Below are 19,121 nucleotides of genomic sequence, written 5' to 3'. Positions count from 1 at the left end.
GCTCCTGCCCACCTAGCAGTTCGAAAGCACCCTTAAAGTGCAAGTAGATAAATAGGTACAGCTTTATAGCGGGAAGGTAAAAGGCGTTTCTGTGTGCTGCGCTGGTGCTGGCTCGCCAGAGCAGCTTCGTCATGCTGGCCAGGTGACCCGGAAGTGTCTTCGGATGGCGCTGGCTCACGGCCTCTAGAGTGAGATGAGCGCACAACCCTAGAGTCTGTCAAGATTGGCCCGTACGGGCAGGGGTACCTTTACCTTTACCTTTACCAATATGTAAAGGGACGCAGGTGGCGCTGTGGGTTAAACCACAGAGCCTAGGACTTGCCAATCAGAAGGTCAGCGGTTCGAATCCCCGCGACGGGGTGAGCTCCCGTTGCTCGGTCCCTGCTCCTGCCAACCTAGCAGTTTGAATGCACGTCAAAGTGCAAGTAGATAAATAGGTACCGCTCTGGCGGGAAGGTAAACGGCGTTTCCGTGCGCTGCTCTGGTTCGCTAGAAGCGGCTTAGTCATGCTGGCCACATGACCCGGAAGCTGTACGCCGGCTCCCTCAGATAATAAAGCAAGATGATCACTGCAACCCCAGAGTTGGCCACGACTGGACCCAATGGTCAGGGGTCCCTTTACCTTACCACAGTGATGACTTCTAGGCCCACCTGCCAGAAGTAAAAGCTCGGTCAATCTGACAGCAGTTGAAATCTCATTTCCAAAGATAGGCAAGCTCTTGGGCCTCACCTCAGGCTGGCTCAATAATTATCTGATTCTCTTTCCCCCCATGGGGGTAACTGGGTACTGGCCAAGCCATGGGGCTCAGAAAAATTATCCACCCACTTACACACACATGAAGGTGGCAGATGGTTGGTGGAAAAACAGTAAGTGAGCGGCAAGGAAGCGTCTCCAGCCCCCTCAATATTTATGGGCAGGGACTGATCCCCCCAATATTGAAGGGGTCCCATCCCCCCTGCCAAAGGGTGAGCGCTGGCATGCCGGGAGAGAGCGGGATGCACAGATGGCGAATATCACCCTCCACATTCCCCACCCCCCACCACTGATGGGCTAGTGCTCTTGTGCCAGGCGGGGCTGGGTGTGGAGGGCGATCTTTACTTTCTGTGCTCTCCAGCCCCTGCTGTCAGCAGGGTGCAATGGGGATCTCTGCAGGAGCACCTGATTTGTGCCACCACCCTGTTGCCCCTGTCCCAGGGTGAGAGACTGGGAGAAGAAAGGAAAGCTCCCAGGTGAAAGCTTGGAGGGTCCACTACTTTCTGTATTAAGAGCTTTAATAGAAGCTTTAATAGAATTTTATTAGAAAGAAAAACAAAAATTGCCCCCCAACATCAACAGAAGTAATTTTTGCTAGTGCCTATCCTCTGAAACACACTTCCTTCTCTCTTCCCTTCTTTTGTAATTGGCGCATTGGCATGAGCAGAGGCATAAGGTGTAAGACTCTTTTATTATTTCTACTTCCCATTCCTCTGCGGTTCCATCACGCTGATTGGTAGAATGCTGGGACAACAGTGGCCACTGGCCTGTGAGAGACGTTCTCCCAAGAGCCACTGCAATTGCATTGTTACAGAAGAGTGTGGGAGGAACTGGTTTCTCAGCAAGGCACTTGGGGATGTATCTGCACTCAGCTTTGACCATAAGGTGGCATAAATAGTACTAAAAAGTTTCAAGCATATGAGAAAAAGTGTAGATCATCAACCCCTGTCTATTTTCAAGTTGTTTTCTGTGTGGGAGCATGGAATATCAAACACTTATGACACGTAAATCTTATTACATAAAAAGGCAAACATTTCAAATCTAAATAAGGACTTAATGGTGCTTCACAGCCAGTAAAGTCCAAACTGAATCTTTATTTAGAAATTAAAGTCCTCATCCATAATCAAGTTAGAACAAAACACTTGAATCTAGCAAATTAGTGAAATCAAAGTATGTTGGATTTCATCAGGCTTGGATATGGTTTCCCATGTACATTTAGAGTCATATTACTAAAGATCATTTACTGAAGCTTATTATTCTCCTATTCTGGGCAATTAAATAAAAGTTAATTACAGTGAAATTAAAATTTGTACATAAGACGATTAAAGCGATACCAAATCCTATTATTATCTAGATGTCTTTTCCGTTTTGCTTCAGCTGTTCTTTCATGTACTTGTTATTTGTAATCATTCTTTGGCCCCCATCCGAACTTCCTTTCAATTATTTTCTTCTTCTCTTCCAGCCTCTTCATCATTCCCCGAAGCTCCCTAGCTGTTCTAAGCCGTTGCCTCTTTCCTGACACATCTGCTGTCATTAGCCTTCCTTCCAGAGAGCGATACAGCCCTTTTTAGTTTTGGAGGAGGGTGGGGTGTGGGGAGCACATAAATAGAACTGCAGCAGATTCAAACGCACACACACACTCACACACAGAGAATTAAGAGGGGAGGTTGAAGCACGACTTTGCTCCTGCTGCTGACTGAATAGCTGAAATAAGATTCGGTGGCAATCGGATTCAGGATAGGCAAGAGCTAACAGGTGCTTGCATCTTCTGACAAAACGACAGAAATGACAGTCGGTTTTCTTCTTTCACCATAATAGGTGCTCAAGGCTTTCATTTATGATCATTGGCTCCCAGGATCTGCGTACACTCTGCTTTGGTCACCTCATCAAAACTCTTTCCTCACAGTGAAGGTTTTGGCCAATTTTTCTGCCTGTGTAATAGTTAAGTGTTATCTGAGTTTGGGTGATTATTTTAGTTTTTGAAATAGGCCCAAATACTTCTCCAGCCAGGGTTGAATGAAGGCGTCTTGACACTCAGTGTGGGGCATCGTTACTTAGGACGCATATGCAGTGTCATTATGTACGACACATACGGCGTATGTAGCAATGCCGCACATGCGCTGTACATAGCAGTTTTGCTCCAGCACCATATGGGCGGATAAATCCCACGATTGGAATGTAATAATGGGGGGATACAATCTATTTCGGAGAAACAGACCAGACAAGAAAGGAGGAGGAGTGGCGTTATATGTGAGGGATGTGTATACCTGTGAAGAGATCCAAGATTTAGAACCTCAAAACCAAAGTGAGAGCATATGGGTCAAAATTAAGGGAGAGAAGAATAACAGAGACCTCATTGTGGGAGTTTACTATAGATCCCCAAGCCAAACGGAGGACATAGATGATGCCTTCCTGGAACAGATGGCCAAGCATGCAAAAGGAAGGGAGATAGTAGTAATGGGGGACTTCAATTACCCGGATATTTGTTGGATGTCAAACTCAGCCAAGAGCATAAGGTCAAACAGATTCCTCACTGGCCTTGCAGACAACTTCATTGTCCAGAAAGTGGGAGAAGCAACAAGAGGAACAGCCATTTTAGATCTGGTCCTAACCAATGTTGATGAGCTGGTTAGTGGGGTAGAAGTGGAAGGATCATTAGGCGCGAGTGATCATGCTCTTCTGAAGTTTACTATACAGCGGAAAGGAGCAGCCAAGCATACTAGGACTTAATTTCTTGACTTTAAGAAAGCCGACTTCATAAAACTTAGGGAAGTGCTGGGTGAGATCCCATGGACAGTAATACTAAAAGGAAAGGGAGTTCATGATGGCTGGGAGTTTGTTAAGAGGGAGATAATAAAAGCACAACGTCAGGCAATACCAATGAGACGGAAACATGGAAGGTGCCTAAAGAAGCCAGGATGGCTATCTAAAGAACTATTAACTGAGTTAAGATTAAAAAAGGATGTGTACAAAAAATGGAAAAGGGGGGAAACCACCAAAGAGGAATTCAAACAAATAGCCAGCACGTGTAGACACAAAGTCAGAAAAGCTAAAGCACAGAATGAACTCAGGCTTGCTAGAGAGGTTAAAAGCAACAAAAAAGGCTTTTATGGGTATGTTCGTAGCAAAAGGAAGAACAAAGAAACAGTGGGGTCACTCAGAGGAGAAGAAGGTGAAATACAAACAGAGGACACAGAAAGGGCTGAACTCCTCAATGCCTTCTTTGCCTCAGTCTTCTCCGATAAAGAAAACAATGCCCAACCTGAGGAATTTGGAGCAAATGATTCAGCAAAGGAAACACAGCCCAGAATAACTAAGGAGATAGTACAAGAATACTTGGCTAGTTTAGATGTATTCAAGTCTCCAGGGCCAGATGAACTGCATCCAAGAGTATTAAAAGAACTGGCAGATGTGATCTCAGAACCACTGGCAGTCATCTTTGAGAATTCCTGGAGAACAGGCGAAGTCCCGGCAGACTGGAGGAGGGCAAATGTTGTCCCTATTTTCAAAAAGGGGGAAAAAGAGGACCCAAATAATTACCGCCCAGTCAGTCTGACATCAATACCAGGGAAGATTCTGGAGCAGATCATTAAGAAAACAGTCTGTGAGCACCTAGAAAGGAATGCTGTGATCACCAATAGTCAGCATGGATTTCTGAAAAATAAGTCATGTCAGACTAACCTGATCTCGTTTTTTGACAGAATTACAAGCCTGGTAGATGAAGGGAACTCAGTGGATATAGCCTACCTTGATTTCAGTAAGGCATTTGACAAGGTGCCCCATGATATTCTTGTAAAGAAGCTGGTAAAATGCGGTCTTGACTATGCTACCACTCAGTGGATTTGTAACTGGCTGACTGACCGAACCCAAAGGGTGCTCATCAATGGTTCCTCTTCATCCTGGAGAAGAGTGACTAGTGGGGTGCCACAGGGTTCTGTCTTGGGCCCGGTCTTATTCAACATCTTTATCAACGACTTGGATGATGGACTCAAGGGCATCCTGATCAAATTTGCAGATGACACCAAACTGGGAGGGGTGGCTAACACCCCAGAGGACAGGATCACACTTCAAAACAACCTTGACAGATTAGAAAACTGGGCCAAAACAAACAAGATGAATTTTAACAGGGAGAAATGTAAAGTATTGCACTTGGGCAAAAAAAATGAGAGGCACAAATACAAGATGGGTGACACCTGGCTTGAGAGCAGTACATGTGAAAAGGATCTAGGAGTCTTGGTTGACCACAAACTTGACATGAGCCAACAGTGTGACGCGGCAGCTAAAAAAGCCAATGCAATTCTGGGCTGCATCAATAGGAGTATAGCATCTAGATCAAGGGAAGTAATAGTGCCACTGTATTCTGCTCTGGTCAGACCTCACCTGGAGTACTGTGTCCAGTTCTGGGCACCACAATTCAAGAAGGACACTGACAAACTGGAACGTGTCCAGAGGAGGGCAACCAAAATGGTCAAAGGCCTGGAAACGATGCCTTATGAGGAACGGCTAAGGGAGCTGGGCATGTTTAGCCTGGAGAAGAGGAGGTTAAGGGGTGATATGATAGCCATGTTCAAATATATAAAAGGATGTCACATAGAGGAGGGAGAAAGGTTGTTTTCTGCTGCTCCAGAGAAGCGGACACGGAGCAATGGATCCAAACTACAAGAAAGAAGATTCCACCTAAACATTAGGAAGAACTTCCTGACAGTAAGAGCTGTTCGACAGTGGAATTTGCTGCCAAGGAGTGTGGTGGAGTCTCCTCTTTTGGAGGTCTTTAAGCAGAGGCTTGACAACCATATGTCAGGAGTGCTCTGATGGTGTTTCCTGCTTGGCAGGGGGTTGGACTCGATGGCCCTTGTGGTCTCTTCCAGCTCTATGATTCTATGATTCTAGGATCCTCTGCTCGCAGCTGCAGCCATGAACAGAGGATCCTCCACATGCAGCTGTGGCAGCGTGATGGCTGCTCACGCCACTGTGAGCCCCCGCGGGGTGCCTTCTTGTCACCCCCCAGACATGGCACCCGGGGCACACTGCCCCCTGCCCCCCATTGCCACGCCACTTTCTCCAGCCCCCCACCTCTATTTGTTATACATGCAATTTGCAATTGTGTCAGTCCCAAAAGAATTTACATCTGCCAGGTGTTCATAATTTTTGCGAACAGGACAGTATCAGAAAGATTTTTCAGTGCTTCTCAACTGACTCATGTTCAGACAGCCATTTTATACATACAGTGGTGCCTCGCAAGACGAAATTAATCCATTCCGTGAGTCTCTTCGTCTAGCGGTTTTTTTGTCTTGCGAAGCAACCCTATTAGCGGCTTAGCGCTATTAGCAGTTTAGCGGCTATTAAAGGCTTAGCGGCTATTAAAGGCTTAGCGGCTAAAAGGCTATTAGCGGCTTAGCGGCTTAGAAAAAGGGGGGGGAGGAAGGGGAAAAAATCGCAAGACTCACAAGACATTTTTTGTTTTGCGAAGCAAGCCCATAGGGAAATTCGTCTTGCGAAGCGCATCAAAAAACGGAAAACCCTTTCGTCTAGCGGGATTTTCGTCTTGCGAGGCATTCGTCTTGCGGGGCACCACTGTAATTAAATGAATCAGATAGCACTTTTTAATAGACCTTGATGGTGCTGATTGAGCTGGCCGTAAGAAGCTGATTACCATGTGATAACTAGTTAACACCCCATAAAGAACTGAACCTTGACTTTGAGTACATTCAGAATGGTGCTTTCTCACTGGGTGGTATCCAATGGTGTCAGCCGACTGGCAGAAGGCACCTGTCAGTGAAACAAGGAAGGAGGGCATTTTCAGCAATTCCTGCCCTTCTACAGCCCCAGATGGTCTCCAAACCCTCTGAAGTAGTTGTGGGGAGGGACCTGGGACTGTTTCACTGATGGGTGCCTTCTGTTAGCAGAGCAACACTGTTGGAAACCATACGGGTGCATTTTATATTGTAATATCCTCTTGAATATGGCAGCTAAACATCATCATCACCACCACCACCACCACCTAGTCTTGTCTAAGTGAACACATGGTTTCTACCCATTCTGGGCCCTGGTTGTAATAACTTAAAAATAAAATAAAATAAAATAAAATAAAATACCCTTCCACTTAACACCAATTGGGTGAGGCATGCAGTGGGTGGGGATTTTGGCCTTCAGGACATACTTATGTGTATTGTACAAACATCTGGTTGGCCACTGTTGAAAAAGTATGATGGACATTTGGTCTGATGCAACTGGGATATTATTGTGTTCTTATAAGATCAGTGGTTGAAAATCTGCTTTGCACACAGAAAGACACAGGTTCATTCCTCAGCATTTCTGCCAGGTATCCTTGGGAATGTTTCTAATAGCTGTTGCAGTCAGTGTAAACAGTCCTGAACCAGATGGGTGGATGTTCTAACTTAAAATAAGGCAAGTTCCTATGACTGCTTGTTAAAAGGTGGGTATTTATTTATTCCTCTTTTCCATCTAAAAGAAGTTATAAGTGCCTGCTAACTCCTAACATTATTGGTCTAAGATGTTGCAAGTTAGGCAAGTACCTATAACATTATATAGATGTTTACTGGAATTTCTTGCCTGCTTCATACTGAAGGTTTAGGGCAATTTGCTATGTACTTCAAACAAAGGGGCACAGAATACAACCGAAACAACTGTAAAGTATGAAACTATGAAAGTTCAAGTTCTGCCCCCACAAAATCTTCTGGCATCACCATTAGGGAATTATACGGCCCACTCTTCACTGCTGGCATGTGATGACTCACTCGTTCTGCTACAGGAACATTCTTGAAGAGCTAACGCTTGAGAAACTCTTCAAGTGCTAATTCTGTCATGATAATCATAGTGTTCACTAATCAGGAGCACTCAAGGAATGTAATGAATTCTGTGATTCCATTATTACGTTGTGCTATCTAGGATACTCCAGCCAAGATCTTAACAGTATCTTCTTAATCAGTCCTGTGAACCTGCACATTTTTGAGGATTTGGCAATAAAAGGGTTATGCGTGATTTGTGCAGTCTCTTTCCTTGCTTCATTTCCTTCTTTACACACACACACACACACACACACACACACACACACACACGACACAGAGACAGATATCAATTCACCAACTTTTCTTAGAAGATAAGGCAAAGGCAGAAAGAGAAAGGGATAATACACGTGTCTTTAAAAGTTGGTTGATGTGCTTGGAATAGGCTGTAGCAACAGAATGCTCTGATGAAGGTATATAATTATGTTTTATTCTGCCTGAACTTAGTATGATTTTATGCAGAAGAAAAGAATACGGTGACTGCTAACAGAATAACTTTACTGCTGTTTCTCCTCCATTTTGCCCTGACTCTTCATAAACAAAAGGTCACCTTCATCTCTTAGCTTATCTTCAAGATTCATGTTCCTGAGTCATTGTAATTTGTTTGTGACTGAGCCCCCAAATGCATTGGCTCTGGAGAGAGAAATGATTCAAAAGTCCTTGAGTAGCACTTACTGAAGGAACAGTGTGCGCTGCTGATTCTTGAAGACATATGCAAGAAATTTTCACAAAAATTAACTTGATTCTTGATGTACCACAAAGGCAGCATCAACAATGAGTATTTGAAGTGCCATTTTTAGACAGTTTGCGCACCAGTTGATAGGAAAGTTAGAGTCTGTAGTCAACAGTAGATTCCAGATGAATTAGGACCAATTATGTCATCAGTGAGGGACGCGGGTGGCGCTGTGGGTTAAACCACAGAGCCTAGGACTTGCCGATCAGAAGGTTGGCGGTTCGAATCCCCACAACGGGGTGAGCTCCCATTGCTCGGTCCCTGCTCCTGCCCACCTAGCAATTCGAAAGCACGTCAAAGTGCAAGTAGATAAATAGGTACCGCTCCGGCGGGAAGGTAAACGGCGTTTCCATGCACTGCTCTGGTTCGCCAGAAGCGGCTTAGTCATGCTGGCCACATGACCCGGAAGCTGTCTGCGGACAAACACTGGCTCCTCGGCCTATAGAGCGAGATGAGCGAGTCGGTCTCGACTGGACCTAATGGTCAGGGGTCCCTTTACCTTTACCTTTTATGTTATCAGTGACAGGTCAGGGAGATCAGCAAACATTGTGATTTGGGGTGGTGAATACGAGTGCTCTGCCCCCCCCCAATCCCTTCCATTTCCCCTCAAACCATTCTCTATCAATAAGAAAAGAAAATGCATTTGAAAATTATACAAAGGGAGAGACTATTTCAGTGAAATTCTTGGGAGGAGGAGTGAAAGACTTACTTTCTACTTACCTTGTTTAGCGTAGGCTAAGTGGGATACATGTTCATTCTGCAAATTGTCTCTCCATTCTGCAGCCCATCTAGATGCCAAACCACCTGAAAACCTCATAGCATGCTTGGCTAGGGTTTATTGTAACCATGGGGAAATGGAGGGGTTGCCGGTATCATGAACCTAACAGCTGTTCACTTTTTAAAGTGACCTTTTTACACTTAAATAAATCAATGCAGTGTTGTAATAGAAGCAATTTCAGCATTCGGAACCCACAATCTCAGGCATTCATGAGACAGACTTCCTGGCTTCCCATACTTCTGTTAAAGCCCTGGATTGGTGGAAAGAATGTGAATGCATTGTAAAGAGGCACATGCGAAACTGTGGCAATCGAAAGAACTTGGTTCTTTCATCTGGGACTTCAGCATTTGTACTGGCTGATAGTGAGATGTAATGCACAAAAGTGATTTCATTATGGTAGTAGTTGCGGAGGTGGTTAAGCCTCTCAGTGATTGGCTCAGCTTTCTCTCTGTCACAGAGGGGCTGTTCAATCACAAGGACTTCTGGTGCTATTAAATGAGTTGCTTTAGAGTGAAGGATTGCTGGTTGCCATCAACTCAGTTGCTGTGATCCTGCGCAAATGCTGCTAAAGTGTAAGATAATAGGGAGAAGAAACAGGGACATTTGAGAGGAAAGTAAAAAGAAGTAAGGAATAGTAGGATAAAAAATGGCTAGAGAGGAGAGCAACTGAGCGAGGAATGCTGAAGTTCTCCTATGGATTTGACATCACCTGCCAAATCTTTGATTGCAGGCTTCTGGGTTTTTATGTGGGGTGTGATGATGAAGAGGGTGGGATAAAAATGCCCATGTCATTCTGTCAGAAGTGTGCATGCACACGAAAGCTCATACCAAGAACTAACTTAGTTGGTCTTTAAGGTGCTACTGGAAGGATTTTTTTTATTTTGACCATGTCATTCTGGTTTATCATCATGTCTGGTAATTATCTACTAGTGTACTACTTTGGATGTGCCATGCTAAATGACTTTATTTTTTAGTTAAAAGAGAAACCTTGCACATTAAATTTTAACATCCTCAGCCTATTGGCACATTTGCATCACTAATGGTATGCCCAGAAGGCTGCATAAACTTCAATCTTTGTTTGAATATCTATCTATCTATCTATCTATCTATCTATCTATCTATCTATCTGTCTATATCTATCTATCTATCTATCTATCTATCTATCTATCTATCTATCATCATCTATCATCTATCATCTATCATCTATCTATCTATCTATCTCTCTATCTCTTTTTAAAAATAAATAAATAAATGTATTACTTGATCTGTTATGCATTCTGGGCGCTGTTGCTTCAACCCTGAAGCCCTTAACCAATTTGCAAGTATTCCCACTGAAAGTTTGTAGGTGTTGGTGTTTCAGGCTGATTCACAATCTGTAAGGTTAAGCAAGCTCTGTGCAGGACAGGCTCCCCCGCCCCCCCCACCCTGCTTTCACTGCAGAAAACATATTCAGCAAATACACAGGGAAAAGAGGAATGTGCTGTCAAGGGGGTTGGGGGGGCAGGGCAGGCAGACAATTCAATTATTTGCTTTTGTCACTAGGCAACCTACAAGCAAGGCTTTGTTGTCCCAGTGGAATTATGAAAGATTGGGGGTGGAGAGAGACAGAATTCAGCAGCAAAGATCAACTGGCATTTCCATGACAGTGTTATTTCCAAACATTCTCATACTTTGAGCTGAAAGATTACATTTATTTGGCATCTTTGAAAATAGCAGGTACCTTTCCCAACAACTGATGTGTTTTAAATATCAATCAAGCCTATATCTACACATGGATTTATTTTAGCTGAGTCAGTAATCTAGCCTGGAAGTGAAAAGGCAGATTGTGTTGTTGTTGTAACAGTTCTGAGGGGAGGGAGTCAGGCTGCTCTTTAGCCGAACTCCTATATATTTAAAGCAGGAGGCTGAAAGCCAACAATATTGCATTTTGCATTTCAAAGTGTATTTAAAGCCTAAGTAGTAGAGAAAACAATGGAAAATAAGCCAGTGTACTGCTGTGTGTGTGTGTGTGTGTGTGTTTCAGAAACTTTGCAATATTACAGTTCATTACTGTAGAATGAAAAGGGTTAAAGAAAAGTCAGTTAACACATAAGCTTATCTTATCCCAGTGTTTCCCAACCTTTTTTGGGCAAAGGCACACTTGTTTCATGAAAAAAATCTCGAGGCACACCACCATGCCAGATGGGGAAAGGTCACTTTTTACTTATGTAAAAAAAAATTAAAAAATAGTAACAGCATAGAAGGTAATGGTTAGGCTAGCATCCCTCTTCCAAATATGCTAGGTTTTTATTTGCAGGGACTGTTCTACATGGGAAAGTATTCAGCACTGTCATTCTCCCATCTGCCATCTGAATTGGTACTATTCTGGGTCAACTTACTCTGCTGCATGTGTAGATGAAAATGGCACCAAGTGTGGGGGAGGGGGCAGAACAGGTTTCAGATACAGGATATTAAGCATACACGTACTTCAGATTGAACTGGTTGCTTGCTTTGCAAGTTTTCATTTCCCAAATGACTGCCTTGGCAAGCGCAATACCTACCAGGCTCAACGCCGGTCTCGCGCTGCCGCTTCCTGCGCTCTCAAGGACCCGGGAGGAGGAAGGCGTGAAGGGAATCCCGAAGGCGCGAAAACCTCGCGCATGCGCAGGCCTTCCGCCTGCGACAGCCCAGTAGGCCGGCCGAAGCGAGCGGCGATGGGATGAGGGAGCTCGCTCGCTCGCCGCCCCGCGTGTGCCTATGTGGGGCACGTTACAGCCCCGTGACGTCAGTGCCACGCAGGCAGCCAGGCAGGCAGACGGCGAGAGCCCCGCGCTGGGCGGCCTCTCCTTGCCGCCCCGCCTCTCGCCGCCCTACTCGCCCGCCTCCCTCCCACGGCACACCAGGCAACGTCTCGCGGCACACTAGTGTGCTGCGGAACACCGGTTGGGAAACACTGTCTTATCCTATGCAAGCACATATCTGTAGCTTGTGGAAGAGAGGGGTTTTGATTTCTTAATACAGTGGTACCTCGGGTTAAGAACTTAATTTGTTCTGGAGGTCTGTTCTTAACCTGAAACTGTTCTTAACCTGAGGTACCACTTTAGCTAATGGGACCTCCCGCTACCGCCGTGCCGCCACCGTTGCAATTTCTGTTCTCATCCTGAAGCAAAGTTTTTAACCCAAGGTACTATTTCTGGGTTAGCAGAGTCTGTAAGCTGAAGCGCCTGTAAGCTGAAGCGCCTGTAACCCGAGGTACCACTGTATAGGGGAAAGCTTTTTTCTCTGGCTTCTGACAGACAGTAGTTTACTAGTGTTAGGACTGCCCTGTGGATGGTTCTCAATGTACTTAAGTATGTGGTAGCAACTCGGCTCCAGCTGTTCCTGGATGATATGGATAATTTCACTCTCTTTCAACCTGGCTCATTATAGGATGGAGACAGCTTTTGTTTCCTTGCTGGATGATCTACATCAGGAGCTGGAGAGGGGAAACAAGGCCCTATTCATTCTGCTGGACCACTCTACAGCTTTTGATGCCACCAGCCAGGGTATGTTTCTAGACCAGCTGGTTGGAATAGGCCTTGGAGCCCTATTTTACAATGGTCCCAATCCTTCTTAGAGAGGCAGTTCGAGAAAGCAGTGCTGAGGGACTACTTTTGGCCATTGGATTATGGTCTCGCTCAGGGTCTTATCTCATCTCCACAGTTATGAAACCACTGGAAGACATATTTGGGGGGTTGCCAATGGGAAAAAAAATACATGGCATAGTCTCAAAGCACTACTACGTGTATAAGATAGAGCTTTCACAAACGATAGAAGTCCTTGTGGAACAATAAAACTGCCAACATATATTGATGAATGACAATATGAGACAAATGCTGCCTTAAAAGAAAAAACTTGCACTTCTGGAAACACAACAAACATTTGTTTCACAAGGACTACCATTATTCTAATAATAATAAATTTGTGTGTGTGTGTGTGTGTGTGTGTGTATGTTTGTTTCTGCCCATTTTTTTTGCTTCTTCTGTTGTTTCATGGTTTTCAAATTATTTTCATTGTTCTTATATTGCAATTTTAATGGCAGAAATATCAACTAAGTTATAGAGTGGTGGATGCATTTATTTATTTATCCATCTATTTATTTTTACATATTTACTCCAATCCTGAACTTCATATCTGACACTGTTACAGAGGTACAATGACTTAAAACTGATTGGCTGTTAGCTCAGTTGGCTAAAGCATGGTGTTGATAACACTGAGGTTGCAGGCTTTATCCCTGTATAGAACAGCTTCATTGCAGGGGGTTGGTCTAGATGATCCTCAGTGTCCCTTCCAACTCTACAGTTCTATGATTCCATGAATCTAAACATCAGGAAGAACTTTCTGACATTAAGAAGTGTTCAACAGCAGACCGGATCCCCAGGAAGGTTGTGGACTCTCCTTCACTGGAAGTTTTTAAGCAGAGGTTGGACAGCCGTCTGTCATGGATGCTTTAGCTGAGATTCCTGCATTGCAGGGGGTTGGACTAGATGACCCTCAGGGTCCCTTCCAACCATACAATTCCACGATTCTATGGTCCTTGGTCCCACCTGGTATGTGCATGTCATGTTCCTTCTGTGTCTATTTCTAACCTGATGCCAAAGTGCCAGCACATGTGCCAAGGCACCTATACTGTGCTGCAATGCTAAACACATTGATGGATGCTGCAGATCAGAGTAGCATTTCTTCAGTTTCTAACAAACTGAGCAGACTCCATAATTCACTGTACTTTGCTGTCTTAGAATTACTCCTGACACTTTTTGTGTTAGGCACCAGATGTGGTAGGAGTTGTACAATCTGTCAGCATCAATCTGTCCTAAATCAAAATGATAATTGACATTATTTGCAAAGGAAGAGTCTGACTGACATTCATTATTGCATCTGACAATACAGATGGCACACCACACTATCTACTCACAATAGCTAGCTTCTTGAATTGAAGATAAATGAGCAAGTGCCAGTGGAAAGATGGATTTATGTGTATGGGTGCTGTTGAGATCTTAGTGTAACAATGCTCCTAGGAGACAGGAAAAAATGTGAGGAGGAAAGTAACACGAATTGCTGGGACTAAGCAAATCACATTGCCAGTTTACCATAGCTCTTGACTTTCAACTACAACAGTCATATAGAAACTGTAATTGTTGATTATCGGATCTTATCTGAATTAAAAGTTTAATTTCCAAGGTTTTGTGATTATTAAGAGCATGTTTCTCATTCAAAATAGGTTTTTTGTAGTCCAATCCTAAATATATTTACACAGAAATAGAGTCCTCTGATTTCATGTTAAGGACTGCATCCTAAACGGTATCAAATCATTACCAAGATGGCACTAATAACATGGTAGAAAATGTTTGGTTTGAAATAACACAGCAGTGAGAGTATGAGGATGAAAAAGAAATGTTTCTCAAAATATTTGTTTAGTCAGAATCCACACAAAGAAATAACAGTTATAAAAAGTGAGTTTACAAAGATAGAACAGCCAATTTCTGCAGTGTTTCTACGATTCAGAGACCTGCAGCTGGGTATCTCCATGTAATCCTAGACTTGGAAGAGACCAGAGTGTTACCTAGTTCCCCACTGTCTCCAAACCCAGAAATGGGGAGGGTTGATGGCTTAGCGGTAGGGCACTTGCTTTACATGTAGAAGGTTCCAAGTTCAATCCTGGGCATACCTACTTAAATGGGCCAACTAATTGATTATAAGAATATATACATATGCCTGAGGCCTTGGAGAGTGTCAGGGACCGTGCTGAGGAAGGCTGCACTGAGGAAGAATGGTGGGAGCCACCCCCTCCTCCGGATCCTGATTCTGAATCTTCCCAGGAGCAGGAGGACAGTGTAGATTCAGAAGAGTGGTTTGCAGAGGAGCATAGTTCAGAAAGCAGAAGCTGGGAAATACAGGATGGGGAACAGCTAGGAGAAGATGCACTGGGAGAGAGAGGGTTAACAGATTCACAGTCTCTGGATAGTATCCACACACACACCCTTCCCCAAGGTCATGGAGAGCTCAGAAAATACCAGAACAGAAAGCTCAGAGGTTACAAACTCAGATTACAAGATGTAGGAGTGACAGATTAATTGAGACAGAAGGGGGTATAACCCTTAACTGGGGTCATTGCCATTCTGGGTAGAAGCTTTCTTCTGTTCTTCGCTGTGTTTATTAAAGAAATTAACTGGTAAGAATTCCTTTGATCTGCTCATTTATGGCCACGGGGGAGGAAGCAGATTCTCCAACGCCTGACAGAGGGTAACAGCCAGGTAAACCAGACAATACCACACACAATGGGCCAGTGGTCTAACTCTGTCAGAGCTGAGTCAGTACGTTCAAGTTCCCCGGATGTGGGAGAGAACTTCAGGGTAGAAGAAGAGGATGCTTTGCCTGAGGGGGAGGGAGCTGGAGAAGCTAGCAAAGAAAGGGCAGTGTCGTTAGGCGTAGAGGAACAGGAAGAGGCAGCAAGCAAGCCAGGAGCTCCACAGGGATAGCAAGGGTTAAGTTATGGATCAGAAACTGGCGAGAGATTTATGACTGCTCCTGCGAGGTGCCTGTACAAGAGGAAACTTGAAAGGCGGGGTGATGAATTCCCGCATTTTATTAGGTGTTGGTGGCATAAGCAGAGGCCTCTGAACTGAGTGACTCTGATGACTGATAATCAACTCTTGATAACCAATGTAAACATTGTAAATAAAGACCATTAAAACGTCAGAAGTCTCCGGAGGTGATTGTTTGTGAAGAGAGGAATGTGCTGCCCTGACAAACTCTGTATAAGGAACTTCCTAGATTCACAGAAGTAGTTCTCCCCATAGTGTAACACGAGCTATAACCAGGTATATTGCAAGAAATACTTAGGAAACAATAGCTCCAACTCACACATGATGCTGGATCAGATGGGCCTTGGCCTGATCCAGCAGGACTCTACTGATGTTCTTAATTGAGCCCCGTCCACAAGTATGTAGAAGTTAATTTATGTGGTATGGAGGGGGATATCTTGCTGCTATTGCACATGGACATGCACTGTGTGTGGCTGGACACAAAATATGAATGCAATGAAGAACCTTTAGTAATATGTACTCATATGTACTCATATGTGGGGTTATGGATATGAATTAGCAATTCTTAGTTTGAAAATAGGGGTAGTACAGGTACACATGAGAAAGCTCCCCCCCATAATTTCAGGGGTAGGGGAACCATATGCCATGCACATGGCAGAGAGAGTTATCACTTCACTTGTCCCCCGCCCTCCGTTATTTGTGAAAATAGCAAACAAAATGCATTGTATTAAGGCATTTTGCATTTTGCTTCGCAAAATGGTGAAAATTGCACTAAAACTGCTGATAAATTTTCAGGAAAACTTAAAAAATAATAATCCAGATGTGGAAATGTGGAGACTGAATTTAAGTTTGAAAAAATGAGAAACTGACATTGACAGATTCCTTAATCCTTGCTGAGCAGACTGTGAAGGTCTTTGTGATGGAAGTTTCCTTCTAGAGGACTGATAAAACCCAGAAGACTGTGTCCTTAAGTACCCAGCACTCAGTCATAGAAAGCCTTGGACTGTGATGAAGAGACAGCTGCATAGTGTGAAATGTAGAAATTATGTGCTACCGCTGTTCCACTCCTTTCAACATGTTGGCAGTGGCGCCCTCCACAGCCAAAGCTTCTGAATGGCCTCGCTGAAAGCAAATCAAAGTGGTTTATCCTCAAGCCTATCAAGCTTAGAGGATGATTACTAAGTACTTTTGTTGCAGAAAGGCTGCAGCCAACTTACTAGAATATAACACAATACTTGATTTAACATTTTTTGCTTAGGATAGGACCAGTGCCAGATTTATGTATAGGTTAAGTAGGCTGAAGCCTAGGGCCTCTAAATCTAGGAGGCCTCGCCAGCCCTCCTGCTCCCCAGCGGGCAGTCTCCCCTCTCCCAAAATTGCAAACCCAAGACTTCATGCAAGGGCAGGGCAACTCAGGCCCACCAACTTTTAGACTCAGGGGAAGCCAGTGGGGCCCAATTTGAAGCAGTGGGGCGCAACTTGGTTTTTTCTTTTTTGGTAGGGCCCCAGTTCACAGCAGAAGTCTGCAAAATCTTATAGATATAAAGAAAATCCATCTAGAATGCCCTGGTGCAGGGGTCCCCTTAGGAGCGGTCCGCGGGGCCCAATTTGTCCCAGTTGCTCCAATTGCCTTAAGGTCAGCCCTGATGAGACTATGCAGGAGTTGGGCTGATAAGCCCTGCACCTTCTAGGTCCCTGGTGTCACCATTCAGAGTACAGACTCAAGGACTTATTATGGAAATACAGTGGTACCTCGGGTTACAGACGCTTCAGGTTACAGATGCTTCAGGTTACATACTCCGCTAATCCAGAAACAGTACCTCAGGTTAAGAATTTTGCTTCAGGATGAGAACAGAAATTGTGTAGCAGTGGTGCAGTGGCAGCGGGAGGCCCCATTAGCTAAAGTGGTACCTCAGGTTAAGAACAGTTTCAGGGGCACTTATTGGAAATCAGTTTAGTCACCTCACCCCCCCAAAACCCCAAGACAATGAGCCCAGCCACCTTTTATCCACAATCGCATAAGCACTACACTACAGCATGGCCATAAACTTGTATGTTCAACCGCTGAAATATACACCCAATATGTAGCAAGGGAGATGTATGTTACTGCTTTATGAATGAACACTGTGTCTTATGAATGGACTCTGTATTTTGTGAATTATCTAAGAGCCACCCATAGGGAGCTCTAGAATCTGGCAGCTAACCAATTGGGTACTACCAAACAGTGACCCCTATTGCTGAAAGTAGGTAACCAGCAGGGAATGCTTCAGCTCAGCCTTTGCACTGTTGACTAAACATCCCCTACTGTGCAGATAATGGAGAAAGCTCATAAATTGTATCCCTTCTGGCATGCTGGCCAACTCTATTACTCTGGTGTAAACCCTGGTGCCCCAGAAGCACAGAATAGCAGCAAATAAAATCCGCTCATACGTCAGCGACTGATAAGACTTGTCAACCATTTCTTCCAAAGTCTTCCTAAATTATAAAGCTCCAAAATACAGGCCAAAAGAGAACAGGTCTGGGAAGAGCGAGGCATACAATGGGCACCACCAGTGAAAAGGCTCTGCTCCATGTAACTCCTGCCTTGTCATTTGATAGAGTGCCCACTTGCCCTCCTTCTTGACATGGAATGCTCTCTATTGGAGTCTCCAGGTCCAGTACAAAGACCATAAGAAGGGAGAGCAGGGACCTTGAAGTTCCCAACAGCTGTTAATCAATCAATCAATCAAGCAAGCAAGCAAGCAAGCACACAGGTCACCTTTGTCACTGTCAGGGCGACTATGTCCTGGTCAGGCTTGCACCCAATCTTGTTTTTGTACAAACTTGTTTGTCCTCAGTAACCAAAATTATATTATCAACATATACAAGCAGAAAAGTTGTTTTCCTTCATTTGCAAGGAATCGTACAAAACAAAGTGGCACTAATAACGAAAAGTTCCAGGGTGGCAAGAGAGAAAAAAACTAAAAATGCTTTTGCAGTTCATCAAAACTATCCAGCAATATCAAGTTATAGGAAAACTGGTGCTATTAACAGTAATCCTTCTAGTTGGTTAATTGGTTCGTCAACTTCCATGCACATGACGTGTGATGCTCATTATTTCCCCCAAGAGTTAAATGATAACTAATCAGAGGCAGCTACAGGAGAGCTATGAGATTCAGGTGAGGGTCAGGGTGACCCGGCCTGCCCAGGCTACAAAAACAATGCCCCCTACATACAGTTTGAAAGGGCATAGATTGTTTAATTAGCCAAATATCTGGGAGAAGAGGAATGTTTTTGCCTGGTGCCTAAAAATATGTAAAGAAGGCACCACATGAGTCTCCCTGGGGAGAGCATCCCATAAATAGGAACACTTACGAAGAGAAATATTTTCTGGCATGCAGTCTTTGCACAACTGGGAATACATTTAGTATGGTGCTGTGCTCAAGGGAAGTTTTTAGTGTTTGATGTTGTATTGTGCTTTTACTATTTTTTGTTGGGAGTAGCCCAG

The sequence above is a fragment of the Podarcis liolepis genome (genome assembly GCF_965112155.1).
Source record: "Podarcis liolepis genome assembly, chromosome: 9".
Taxonomy (NCBI): Eukaryota; Metazoa; Chordata; class Lepidosauria; order Squamata; family Lacertidae; genus Podarcis; species Podarcis liolepis.
The sequence above is the reverse complement of the archived record's forward strand: the minus strand, read 5'-3'. Positions refer to the sequence as shown.